Source organism: Engraulis encrasicolus, unplaced genomic scaffold (genome assembly GCF_034702125.1).
Source record: "Engraulis encrasicolus isolate BLACKSEA-1 unplaced genomic scaffold, IST_EnEncr_1.0 scaffold_29_np1212, whole genome shotgun sequence".
In the NCBI taxonomy this organism is placed as follows: domain Eukaryota; kingdom Metazoa; phylum Chordata; class Actinopteri; order Clupeiformes; family Engraulidae; genus Engraulis; species Engraulis encrasicolus.
The window spans coordinates 1,797,931-1,812,816 of record NW_026945588.1 but is presented as its reverse complement, the minus strand read 5'-3'; the positions used below and the strand labels follow the sequence as shown (position 1 = coordinate 1,812,816).

At 39.9% G+C, this 14,886-nt stretch overlaps 1 pseudogene; it reads left to right on the top strand.

Moving 5' to 3' along the window:
- The first annotated feature begins 5,395 nt into the window (after nt 1–5,395).
- LOC134443251 (up-regulator of cell proliferation-like) lies at nt 5,396–11,098 on the top strand (annotated as a pseudogene).
- Nucleotides 11,099–14,886: the final 3,788 nt, after the last annotated feature.

The following is a 14,886-nucleotide window of genomic DNA, read 5'->3' as shown; positions in this document are numbered from 1 at the left end:
ACAGGGATATCAAGCCATAGCCTACGGTCACATCCTGGGTTGGGGGAAACTTAAAAGCAGGCCATATTCATAACGTTTACCTCGCCACATATCCATCATAACGTGGTTTTGTCCGCGATGGTGGAAATTATTCGCAAGGCTGCACTTCACTTGACTGACTCGCAAACATAGTGTGTGGGAGCGGAACATAATGTAACAGCCTTCGGGGGCTGAAGGCAAGCGCATTCATAAAGGACAGGGAAAGCAAAACGGATAGGCGTACTCTTTTATTAAAAAAATCAATAGATTAAGTCCTGTGGTTCGGTTATGTCAGCAGTGTGTGGTTTTTTTTAATTATTTCAACTGCTTAAATAGCCTAATGTTCTACAATCAATGTCCATCACCATTTAGCTAAAATATTTAGACAGCTTGGTTCTCACTGAATTTCTGTCGTAAGCGAGGGGCGAGAGAGCGAGAGCTTCACGTGTGTAGCCTACAGAGGCGTGTTGCACATCACAGCGCCCCACCACACACACTTCCTACAACATTGATAGAAAATATTTGTTGATCACAGTGCAAACTTCCATAGCCTACCCTATTAATAATGCAAAATGAGTTGGGGCTGAGAGGGAGATAAATTAACTTCCGCGATGGTTTAAAATGTAGGCTATGCTTGTTCTGGAGACTCGCAAATGGTGTTTCAGTGTTGCCGCTAGTCGCTGCGTCCAGGCCAGCCGCGTCCGGCCGCATCTGGCCGCCAATGATGGCATAGCACCGCTTAGGACAATGACGTGACTCAAACAAAGAATGTGGGCGGGCTGTTGCATTCTGAAAACAAGGGTTGGACTTGGACTTTTTTTTAGACCCAACATGGCAAGTCACGCCAAGTCATTGAAAGTTACAACTGTCAAGTCCAAGTCGAGTCCCGAGTCAAAGGCGTGCAAGTCGAGTCGAGTCGCAAGTCCTTTCTGATCTTGAAATTTCAAGTCGCAAGTCTTCACACCGCTGACTCGAGTCAGACTCGAGTCCAAGTCACTGGACTCGAGTCCACATGTCTGCCATCTACTAGAAAAACTGGAAAAAGTTAACGGTTGCCATATGGCAACCCTATGCAGTAGAGGGTAACATTGAAGTCAATGGCAGGTCATTGCATGGGAGTTATGGAAGCCCAGATATCCTCGATGCTTTGCTCTCTGCTGTTTTTGTTTGTTTGGTCTGGTGACCCACACTTCACTCTTCAATATACCCGTAGATTTCCATGCCATGTTTAGGTGCTTTGGAGGTGATGACATTCTAACTCACCAGACATAAAACCCCATTGAAAATGAATGGGATGTTATGTCTGGTGAGTTAGAATGTCATCACCTCCAAAGCACCTAAACGTGGCATGGAAATCTACAGGTATATTGAAGAGTGAAGTGTGGGTCACCAGACCAAACAAACAAAAACAGCTGAGAGCAAAGCATCAAGGATATCTGGGCTTCCATAACTACCAAGCAATGCCTTGCCATTGACTTCAATGTTAAATGCAGCATTCCAGTTACAGCTTATAACCAAGTTTTGAACATTGAAATGTAATTTAGAAGGTACCAAATGTCACCTGTTTTGATGTAAATGGGAAAAAAGAAAGACATTTGGATTACAACACTACAAAACTGTTTTGCGTAATAATTTGGAACAGAGCATTTTGGACATTTTAAGTTTTTTATTATTTAAAAAAATACTCTTATCATGGGAAGGTTCATTCAAACACTTTTTAATTGTACTCTAATGGCTGATGACTTGAAAATTATGACGACTGTCATTTCTATTGATTATTTGGGAAAACGGCAAAAAATGTAATTTGCGTAATAATGTGGAATGCGGTGTAATTTCACATTTCAGTTTTAAAACGGACTCTTTTCTAATCATTACAAACAATTCTCTGGATTACACATAATTTTCATGAAGAAAATCCCTGGTTGTCGCATTGAACACACTGTCATTAAAAATACTAAAAGCAACTGCCATACTATGTACTTCCTCATCACATGGGCAAACTCTCTTCATACCGGTTTACAATCTGAAATCATAAGGACACACATTGCATGTGATATTGCACTGATTCTTGAGAAAGTGGCTAAAATGCACAAGGCCAATCTCCCCATTTTCAATTTTTTTCAGAAATCAGGTTTTTCTCCGATCATACCTTGTTTTTTGTCAACACCGTCAGACACAATTAAAAGCAATAAAAAGTGTATTGATTTGGTTGCATATGTATCTGGAGTTTTTAAGTGATTGTGTGTGTTTTTTGGTTCACACATACGCCTTTAAATGTTGAAAATTCACTTTCATTCTATTTTAATACTGCTAAATGTGTTCTAATTTAAAAATGTATGCGGTCAGACAATGCTTACTTAATGCCTAAATAGGTCAAACAATTTTTTGTAATTTCACAAATATTCGTGTAGGCTTAAATATTTGTTATTTGTTATTTTAATTGTCATTTAAAATGTCCAAAACTCCTTCTTATGGTGGTGACTTAAGAACTGATGGTGGTGACAGTAATCTGAAGGTGGTGAAAGTGACCTAATTATTACCTACATTTAGCAAAATAAATAGCCCTCTCAAGTCAATGACATCTAGCATAAACACTTTATTTTTGTGTGTGCACAGTATGTTTGTGCATGTTTTTTTTCTTCATTTGTTAGATACTCTAGGAAGTAGGCCTAGATTATTGAAAATGTGGCATAAACAGGTTTTAAGTTGTTCAAATCCAAAATATAGAAGTGTATTATCATAGATGAACGTCTTGGCTGTGCAGTGAATGTATTGGCCAAGCTCCCCATGTTTTACATTTTTCATAAAATGGGCTCCTTCTTGGTTTTGTCACCAGCGTCAGACAGAATTAGAAGTAAAAAAAATATGTTTACTGTATTTAAGTGAATTACTTTTACAATTCAACATAATTGTACATACTTATTGGAAGCATATTCTTAAAACTTGTCAAAAACATGTAAAACACATGCTTTTTTGTGAACTACATCAGATGTCACCACCGTCAGGTTTTGTGACAAAAAAACCTCCAAATGCACCTCAGTGGAGGCTAGAATATAAGTTTGGATCACAATTATTCCTAAAATGTCTGGTAATGTTTCATTAACCAGCACAATGTAGTAAAATATGGAACAAAATGATGAGAGGAACAAAATCTGACGATGTTGACATCTGACGGTGTGAGACAAAAAAACACTCTTTTACATATTATGCATTTTTTGCTCACATTAGCCACTTCGTTTTCGCTCTGTTTCTTAGGGGCTTCATGCTGCTTCTGAAAAAGTATATATAATTAACATTAATGTAACATAATACTATTAAAACCCCCGACGGTGTTGACAGTTTATGGTTGGGACAGTACCAGTGTCCAAACAAATTATCAAATTGAGGAGAAATTAGTAAACTTACAGGAGCTTCAGTGATGGTGAAGTATTCAGTAGAGCTAAAGGTTTGAAAAGGGGTCCTAAGTAATGACAATGACCTTGCGCATACCTGATTTTATTGTCTTTTTTTAAAAAATCTGACGGTGGTGACTAATATGCTGGACACAACTTTGAGCAATCAGAAAATAGTAGTAAATATCGCTTTACACGCACTATGTGCATATCTGCAGAACCACTTCAATGTGGACTTTCACACCATGGTGATATTATTCAAAAATATCAGTGATTTTTACATTTTAAGTCAATTGAAATGATGATGTCTGTCCTTGGGACAGCTGTTTTTACAGGGTGTGGGCAGGTTTATAGTCATGAAAAGTAATAAAATTACACTTAAATATTTCAAACGACTGTACATTTATGTAACAGACCCCTGTGTCTTTACCTGGATTCATTTTGTTCATGAAAATGTAGTTTATTTTCAACAGAATTGGCAATTTATTGCAGAGACATGTTTTAGCCGCTTTCTCAAGAATCATTGATTGGAGAAAACATGAGTGGATGCAGTGAGAAAACACATTTGTTTAGTTTTTGAACTCCAAAAGATGTTATACAAGAGATCACTTTCATGTGGTTACCCAATATTTTACAATAAATTAGTGCATATTTTTTAATGTCAGAAAAAATATGTAAATATATACACATCTGTGTACGAGTCTAAAAACAATATTTCAGTATTTTACTACAGAAAAATACCCTCTTTAGTAAGTAGAACACTGAAGAAAATAAGTTTCTACTGTGTTTCAAATTGAGTATAGAGATTTACCTTGTGCATATTAGTGTTCAATGGTTCACATAGGAGTGTATTAAAATGACTGCTTTTGTGTGTCATTTGAGAACAAAATGACCTTTTTAGAAGAGAGTACATTGTTTTGAGACAAGACGTGCATTTTTCAGAGGTAGTGAGGAGTTTTGCCCGTTGTGTGTGAAGTTTGGAGATTTGTATGTAGAGTTTTGAGAATTCGAGAACTGATTCCGAAAATTGTGTGCAAGCAATGGAGAAAAACTGTAATGCACTGCATGACCAGCTGCTAGACAATGAAGAGTTTAGCTTTGGCCACTAGGGGTCCACATCTCCTAGACCCTGGTTAGCCAAGATCTCCAGCCTTTTAGTGGGCGAGCCTTGGGAGCTGCCTTTAAGGAGGGATCTCCTCTCCAAGGCGCGTGGTGAATTGTTTAACCCACATCCTGAGCTATGGGCTCTATGGGTGTGGCCCATCCAAGGCTGGAGATTGGGATGGGGGCTTGACCCCACTTCTCTGAGGTGCTGGCTTCGACCCCGACAGACGTCCGAGGTAGCATTTGCAACTCCCGTAGAGAGTAGTTTGAACGAAACTCTGAAAAAGAACAACAGGATTTGTATAAATCCCCGGTTCTTTGAGGGGTTGAGAGAAAACTACTCTCAAGCTACCCCTTTTCGTTCGTGAAAGCTCATGGATCTGGTGGAAGATGTATGTATTATATGTGCCCACAAGGATGGCGGGAATGGAGGCAGCCAGTGGCCTCTGGCATGATTGAAATATGTATTTCGGTGGAAATGTGCTCTGCGATGATTCTATCCCATAGACAGTAGTTTTCTCTCAACCCCTCAAAGAACCGGGGGTTTATACAAATCTTATTGTTTCTGTACCACTGTCAAGCCACAGTCCTTTGAATTTGTCATGCCTTAAGTATGTATTCTTTTTTGAGAGGATGAAATACTGTCATCATGTGTGCATTGTACATTTTGGAGCAAAACGGTGCTCTTACCCTGCTAATTGAACCTTCATTCTTCACTTTACTGGTCTAATGTGCAATTAATGAAGATAAGCCAACAGGCTGGTCCACTTGAGCCATGAAACTTCCCACACTAAAATGACTGTGTTTCCATTATTTTGTCCAACCCCTGTAAGTAGACGTCCACTTTTACATCCATTGAACGTGTCCGGTATCGGTCCGAAATGGTTAGAATACATGTAAATACAGGTACGTAGATCATGCCTTGCACACAGGAGCGCGGTGTAAGCGGGTTTTTGACTTGACAACCAGATGCGATAGAATTAGTAACGGGGTCTTGACTAGACAACCAGATGCGATAGAACTAACGACGCTGTCTTGACTAGACAACCAGATGCGATAGAACTAGTAACGGCACTTCGCCAGAAAGTTAGAAAAGAAGCAACTTGGACGCCCGCACGCCAGCATGACATCATAGGTGTCCTGCTACCGGGAAATAAAGGACACCTGCTCAGCCAATCAGAAGACGTTCCGTCTGCTCACTGGGTGATAACTTGGAAAATAGTCAAGCAACATTACCAAAACTGTGTTAAATGGACTGAAATATGTGCCTGCACCAGTGGAAAGGAGGATAAGCAAAATTTGTCACTCTGGCAGCCTACTTTATTCAATATTGCAATTCTGCAACTTTTGGTGTTTAGAGGATTAAAAGAAAAATACCTGCACACTTAAATCCCCTTTGTGTTCTTTTTAATAGGCCAAGCTCAGTGAGCCCTGAGGAAGGTCAGTAGACCGAAAGCTTGGCCTATTAAAAAGAACACAAAGGGGATTTAAGTGTGCAGACATTTTTCTCTCAATTTTACACAGTTTTGTTTATGTTTGGCACCTTTTAATGGAGAGTGCGGTGTGATCCGGTTAAACACTGGTTTAGAGGATTAAAACACATACTGTAGTCATAATGCTAAAACAATTTAAGGATTCTTTTGGTGATTTTTATGAAAGCAGTCTCTTGGTGTAAGTCATAAGACACTCACTTCTTCTCTCTAAACATTCCACAATTCTCCTAGGGTACAGACACACACACACACACACACACACACACACACACACACACACACACACACACACACACACACACACACACACACACACACACACACACACACACACACACACACACACACACACACACACACACACACACACAGTAATGTAATGTAATAGTTAGTCACTGACCCCTCTGCTTCCTCCCCAGGAGTCCCCCTCTCTGGACTGCTGTCTGATTTGGGCCTGAGGGATCTGCAGGGAGGGAAGCTCACTCTCAGCTCAGTCCTGGAGATCAACAGCAAAACACTCTCTGATACACCACCACAAGGTCTACAGCAACTACCATGGACTTTCTTAAGAACACTCATAATGTCCAATTTAAATGCAAGAAACCTACAATGTGACCAACCAATGCATAGTTCTGGTTTTAATGATGATAATGTTGATTCTGATTCTATGAATCCTCTAGATTTGATCACTGCCCTTTTCCACTGTGCAGATCCTTTCCTCCAACAGGAAATGGTCTCCAAAATGTCCTTGTGCCAGTTTGCTGTTCCTTTGCTGCTGCCAAACTGTGACACACAGCAGGGCACCTTGATGTTGTGGGCCATGAGGGATATAGTTAAAAACTACAAACCTCATTCTTCATTGGGTGAGGTGTCATTTGTAGAGGGCAGGATTGTGGAGATGGACATCCCTGTGGTTTCTTTCATTAGGATAGGAAATAGCAGTTTGTCTAAATCTCAAACTCTGAACAGATTGCTTAGCAATCCCTCTCAACACAGTGAAGCATTCATCCATCATGACATGCCATGTGGTGATGTGCCAAGGAGAATCTCAGATGGGCTGGTTGAGTTCAGCTGGTATCTGCCCTGTGGGAACAAAAACATTGACATATTTGCACAGCCAGTGGCCATAGCCAACCTGAGAGGAGACAGCAGGTCATTTGAAACTCAGGTGTCGTTCCTGTGTCAGACCTCAGCAGCTGTTTTCATCTTCAGCGATGACCTGGAGGGTGACCTCAGTCCTTTCACAAACAGGGAGAGAAAAGCAGAGTTCTTCCTGGTCACCAACAAGGATTGTCATGTGGAGAAACTCAAGGAGAAATGTAGACAACACAGCATTAAGGAGACAACATGTGATAATCAGAAAAAAACAAAATGAGTCTGAATTTGTCAAAATGTTGCGTCTTCATGTAAAGGATGTTATTGAAAGTAATTGTGTGAAAACCAACATGTTGAATTTGGCAGATTCAGCTCGGAAAATTGGTATTTTGTTGGATGAGGACTCAATTGAATGCAGGAATGCCAGACAAAATGCTGAAGGAATCATTAAAATGGTGAAGAACGTTGTAGAGTTTAAGGCGGAGCAGCTGCCTTTGCATGGAACCATTTGGAAGGAAATCAGCCAGTTAGAGAAGGAGACATGCAGATTAAAGAAATGTAATAAAGAGCAAGACATTGAACATTACAGGAGTGAACTGAAGAGGCAAGAACAGGAACTAAGAAAACAACAACAGAAAGATGTATCAAATGCAATGGCCAAGTTCATTGCTGGAATTTCACAACCAGACAAAGAACGCCTGTACTTCCTTAAGTGGCTGAAGATTCAGTTAGACACTGTCACCAGACATGACCTTTCCACCCTGAGACAGCAGTACAAAGACTGTTGCAGCCAGAATCCGCAAAACAAGGACCAGATTAAAAAGTTAGATGAGCAGATCTCCAACTGCTCACTGGGTCCTGAGCACTTTTTCCGTGAGCTAGGGCAGATTTATGAGTGTGCTTGCTCCCTTCCACAACATCACCCAACCAGACAACAAGTCCAGAACCTGCCTGGTCTGTGTGCTCAGATGCTGCTGGATGGGTTTCCAGTGGAGCTGGTGGATGGAGATACTTCAAACATCCCAATGAAGTGGATATCAGCAGTGCTGACTGAGCTGCATCAGCTGGTGGGCACAGAGAGTAAGATGCGAGTGTTAACTGTGCTGGGGGTGCAGAGCACTGGGAAGTCTACCCTTCTCAACACCATGTTTGGGGTGCAGTTTGCTGTCAGCAGTGGAAGATGCACCAGAGGAGCCTTCATGTTGCTGATTAAGGTCTCTGAGGAACTCAAGCATGAGCTCCAGTGTGACTTCATCATGGTCATTGACACAGAGGGTCTAAAAGCGCCTGAGCTGGCAGCAGTGGACACAAGTCACGAGCATGATAACGAACTAGCAACCCTGGTGATAGGGCTCAGCGACATCACCATGATCAATGTTGCCATGGAGAACAACCAAGAGATGAAAGATATTCTCCAGATTGCAGTCCATGCCTTTCTGAGAATGAAGGAGGTTGGGAAGAAGCCCAGATGTCTGTTTGTCCATCAGAACGTGTCGGACATGTCTGCACATGACAAAAGTGTGAGGGATCGGAATAAACTGGTGGAGCAGCTCAATGAGATGACTCGAGCAGCAGCTAAAATGGAGAGAAGAGAGGCCAACACAAAGTTCACTGATGTGATGAAATATGATCCTGCTAAAGACAGCTACTACATCCCTGGACTCTGGCATGGAACTCCCCCAATGGCCCCAGTGAATACAGGCTACAGTGAAGCTGTGTATGAACTTAGGAAGAATTTAATATGTCTCTTAAAATCAAATGATACACTACCTGATGATGCAAAAACGTTTTTGAAGTTGACTAAGAGCCTTTGGAATGCCGTGAAATTTGAGAACTTCATCTTCAACTTTAGAAACAGTTTGGTTGCTGATGCCTACTTGGATTTATACACTCACTACAACAAGTGGGAGTGGGCATTCCAAAAAGTAATGAACAACTGGCTCGTTGCCAAAACAACAGTTATATCCAATTTTGGAGTGACCGAAAAGAACGTACAAATTAATCAATTACAGAATATTCTCAAGACCACGTTGGACCAAGCTGCAATCAAATTACACGAGGAATATGACAAAATTCTGAGGAGTATTGAGAAATACTTTGAACCAAAAGACAACAAAGTTGCTCTAGTGGAGAAATACAGACAGGATTTTGAAATCAGTGCCAGATCTCTCCGACAACAGACAGAATATACTATAAGAGAACGTTTGGAGCAGGCTGTTGAAATCAGAAAGGGAATGGCAGAAGTGAACACCATTAAGGACAAACAAACAGAGACCATTGAAACAAAGGTCTTAGAGTTGATTAGATGCTGTAGGGAGAGAAGAACTGATTTGTCTGAGGATGCCATTCACAAGGAATTTGACCAAATGTGGAGCGAGACCATTTCAGAGCTGTCAGATATCCAGCTACAACAGAAAGACATTATTAATAATGCTACCCATCTCCTGAGGGACAATGTCAGTGCAAAGGGTGGACATGTTCAGAAACTTCTCAGCCAGGTGAATCTGAAAACTACTGGAAAAGGGCCCTTCAGGGTTAACACTGGCTGGTTTTCAAGCTTGAGTGACAGAGGAAGACAATTGTTGAGTGCACTTAGAAATGTTGATAGAAACGCTTTCCTTAAAGAAAAACAAGAGTTCTGTGATGACGTCATCAACACATGTCGCGCTCAGGTGAAATGTGATATTGATGCCATGAATCTAAAAAACACTGATTACAATGACACATACATCAAAGAGCTTCTCAAGTATATTGATGGCCAAATGAAAAATAAGGATTTCTGATGAATGTGAAGTTTATCTTAAGTTTTATATCATTGGATTTGCAGCATGTCGATTCCAAAAAGCACACAATGAGTTCAATGCTCGCAACAATCTACAAGAATGTCTGCAGCAGTCTAAAAGCACATTTTTTGAGAGCTTTGTGGTCTCATTTAATGAAAAAGATCAGTGTTTGAAAAAAGCTCAACAATTTGCAGAGACATGTGTGAAGCCTGCAGTTCAGGACTATGTGTCAAAACATCTCGGCCAGGCAATAGCAGATGAAATGAAGACAGGAGATGAGGGAGTGATCTACAACACACGGACTAATTTCCAGTTTGCTGTATTAAAACAGCTGCTTGAGGAATATTCATTGGAGAAGTATATGGGATACACAAGACACTATAAAACATTTGTAAACAGCTGGATAAAATTACAAATTATTCAGCGCATGTCTGCAAGCGGCCAACTTCTGAAATTGGAGAACAAGCTCCTCCCTGATATTTTGAAGAAAATAGACCAGTCAATAACCCGCTTTGCAGGGGAGACAGGAAAGGACTTAAAGGAGTTCATCCAGCGGTTTTACTCTGCCCTTCAGGATCAGTTGGTCATCCCAAGAGATGCCTTAGACAACTTCTTGTTTCTCCTCAGTGCCAACACAAAAGAATTTGGCTCGTATCTCAAAGATTTCATAAGTGGTATGGAAAAGTCTTTGGCTGAGGAGAATGTCAGAAGAAGAGGCAGTAAAATGATCACTGAGAGGATTGAGCGTCTGTCCACTAGGCCCCATGATCTGCTCTTCTCCAGTGTGTGTGGATGTGGACACCAGTGTCCCTTCTGTGGGACTCCCTGTGAAGCAGGAGGTCAGGGCCACACCATGCACTTCTCCAGCATGCACAGACCTGAAGCATTTGCAAGATACCGGTATGAAGGGTCTGAGAAGCTGATAACTACCATATGTACAACGTCTGTTTTCAGTGGTACAACATTTAGGTGCTCTGATACAAATTATGAATGGCACCCCTACAAGGAGTACAGAGATATCTTCCCTGACTGGGACATAGCAGGAGATGCCAGTGTTGAGGCCTCAGACTACTGGAAATATGTGCTTATGAAGTTCAACAAGGAAATGGCTGAATATTACAAGGTTAAACCTGCAGACATTCCATATGAATGGAACAGGCTCACACAACAGGATGCTCTGAGAAGCCTGAAGAGATCATTTAGCATGTGGTAGTGCAGGAATAAAAATGGATTGTGCTTATTGCCATTGCAAATAGGTTAAGTTAGTGAAAAATGCTGTGATCACAAGTTTGGTGATGATAAAAGTGAATATGATCACCTGTCCCCTCTATGGATGATGAGGATGATGAGGATATTGTGGTTCGGTTAAATTTTCTGTTTTCTTTTTTGCTTTCATTGAATGAATTTTCCCCCCTTTCAGTGTGCTCGATTATACTGGTGTTTGTGTTCAAGAGGTGGTTAAAGAGTAGCCTAGATGTTTTATTTTGCATGTTTGTCCAATTAAATCCTGGAGAGATATAGTTAATCTATTCCAAGTCTGTTAAGCACATTCGATTAAAAAAAACAACAACAACAAATTAACTATCTGTAACAAGTATCTTTCTACTATTACTTTCTTCTATTAATTCATACACACAAACTCACTTCCTCATTCCATATCATATCATGTCTTATACGAAGTAAGTTGTAACCCTGTGTCACTCTGAATCTGATATGTAATAATCCAGTTGTATTCATATCTAATAAATCAAAATGATCATACTGGAGTGGTAATTTGTTGTACTTTTGGTGTCATAAATGACAGCACATTACACTTAGCACATTCAATATTTTATATCATCTGGGGGATTTGAATTGTATCTTTCTTGCATCAGAGGTTTAATAATCCAGTTGTATTGATTCATATTGATTCATACTTAATAATAAAATACAAACAATGGTGCTGTGTAGTGGATTATTTCACTGTGTATATGCGAGATGACATTACAATACACTGTGTCTGTGAACAGTCTGCACTTATGTCTACTTGACTTATTCTTTTGAAGGACCATAAAACTGTCTTGTAACTAAAGATGGAAGTTAACCTCATGGCTATATAGTAGGCCATATAGGGGGGTCCACGCGCACCCCCCGGCTTTTTTTTACGCCACCTGATTTTTTTGTATCTTTAGAGTGTCTACTTCCAGAATCTGCCAGGTGCCAAGCTGAAATAATGTCCCATGGCCTTCATTTTTAACCATTTAATGCACCTGACAGGAACCCAACAGATTGAAGCAATGACAGAGAATAGGTCATAACTTTTGAAGTAAACTACATACAGAGACAAATTAACACATTTTCCCATACAATATCGACCTGAGGAATGAATTCAAGTTGTTGTTTTTGACTTTTGACAACATTTAAACGGCATATTTGCTCAGAAACAGCGATAAAATGACCCAACATATGTAGACACTCAACTATCTTTTCATTCTTTTGAGTTTTGTTGTATCTTTTTCACCACCTGCTCTTCCTTTATCATTTGCAGTGTAAATGTGAGTATTATATTGCGTATTAAGCTGAAATTATGACCCCCAGTCTCCATTTTTGACCCTTTAATGTGCCTGACTGAAACCCAACAGACTGAAACAATGATACAGAATAGGTCATAACTTTTGAAGTAAACCACATACAGAGACAAATTAACACATTTACCCTCACAATATTAACCTGAGGAATGCTATTAAGTTGTTGTCTTTGACATTTCACAACATTTGAACAGCATTTTTGGTCATAATCAGCAATAAAATGGCCTAAGATATGAAGACACTGAACTATCTTTTTATTATTTCTAGTTTTATTGTCTTTTTGTCCACCACCTGCTATTCCTTTATCATTTGCAGTGTAAATGTGACTATTATATCAGGTTTTAGGCTGAAATAATGACCCACAGTCTCCATTTTTAACCTTTTAATGCGCCTGACTGGAAACCGGCAGATTGAAACAATGATACAGAATGGGTCATAACTTTGGATGTAAACATCATACAGAGAGATTAACACATTTCCCCATACAATGTTGACCCAATGAATGATATTAAGTTCTTGTCTTTGACATTTGACAACATTTGAACTGCATTTTTGGTCATAATTGGCAATAAAATGGCCATTCAAGTAGGCCTATCTTTTCATTCTTTTGGGTTATATTTATTTTTCAACACCTGCTCTTCATTCATAATTTACAGTAAAAAGTGTATTAAGAGTATTAAGATGGAATAATGACCCACAGGGTTCATTTGTAACCCTTCAATGGACCTGAATGGAACCAACAGATTGCAACAATGATACAATTCATTGGGCAGTCATGGGTAATTTGGGCAGTCATGGGTAAGTGGTTAGGGCGTCAGACTTGTGTCCTAAAGGTTGCCGGTTTGACTACCGACCCGCCAGGTTGGTGGGGGTCAAAAGTAACCAGTGCTATCCCCCACCCTCCTCCATGACTGAGGTACCCTGAGCATGGACCCGTCCCGCCGCACTGATCCTCAGGGGCGCCACTGAGGGCTGCCCCTTTGCACGGGTGAGGCATGAATGAAATTTCATTGTGTGCAGTGTTCACGTGTGTGCTGTGGAGTGCTGTGTCACAATGACAATGGGAGTTGGAGTTTTCCAATGGGCTTTCACTTTACTTCTTTCAATGGAGGTTAACTTTTGAAGTAAACCACAGTACAGAGAAAAGGTAACCCATTTTCCCATACAATACTGACCCAAGGAATGCAATGAACAATTTTTGGCCTTTTATCAACTTTTAAATACGCTTCTGGACAAAAACTGCCTTTTAAAAAAGCCCTAAAATCTATAGTAATTAAACTGTCATTCTATTTTGGAGGATCACAGCAGCAAGCAACCAATCCACACTAGTGTTTTGTAGGTGCATGACTACCTGAATAATGCACTATCTTGATCCAAGTGACCAGATTTGTAAAGTTTGTCAGCCATGAGTGTGTTTTACACTGGCATGTTTCTCTGTCCTGTACATTTGGCATAATAAGCCAAACAGTCTATGTCTGCAGAAAAAGGTGAAAGACACATCTTCATGTTACAAATTACCGGTACATGTGGAGGTTTTGCAATAAGAAAAAGGAAAGAATATACGCACACCACAGATGCTCCCTTGTCGTGAGACACCTGACGAAGACCTTACAGGTCGAGACGTTGTGTGAGCTTTTCACACGTTAAATGATGACAAGGGAGCTTCTGTGGTGTGCGGATAGTCTTTCCTTTTTTCTTGTGTGTTCTTTTATGTCAATTGTTTTTTGGGATGTGCCTTTACCTCACATGTGTTGAAGGTTTTCCTAATAAGTCTTAAAGAAGCCTCCTTTGTTTCTTGAACCTCTGAATGATGATGGTGCTAGTTGGTTATTAAGTGGAAGATATATTTTGAAAATGAGATACTGTTTCAATCTGAAACTCAATAACATAATCAAATGTATACTTTAAATGAGCAATGAGAAGCACCCAATAAAACTTGAAAGAATGAAAAAAGACTGCTTATTTTCTACACATTTTGGGTATTTTAATGTTATTTTTGTCCAGGAACACGGTTTAAACGTTGATGACAGTCCTTCACAAGTGCTTCATTGCATTTCTTGGTTCAGTATTGTATGGAAAATGGGTTGGCTTTTCTTCTCTTTGTGGCTTTCTTCAAAAGTCAACCCACACTACGTCTTTTTATATAGTATTATACGTTTAAATGTTGTCAAATGTCAAATCAACAACTTAATTTCATTCTTCAGATTAGTATTGTATATCAAAATGTGTTATTTTCTCTCTGCATATAGTTTAATTCAAAAGTTATGACCCATTCTGTATCATTGTTTCAATCTGTTCCAGTCAGGCGCATTAAAGGGTTAAAAATGGAGACTGTGGGTCATTATTTCAGCTTAAAACTGATATAATAGTCACATTTACACTGCAAATGATAAAGGAATAGCAGGTGGTGGACAAAAAGACAATAAAACTCAAA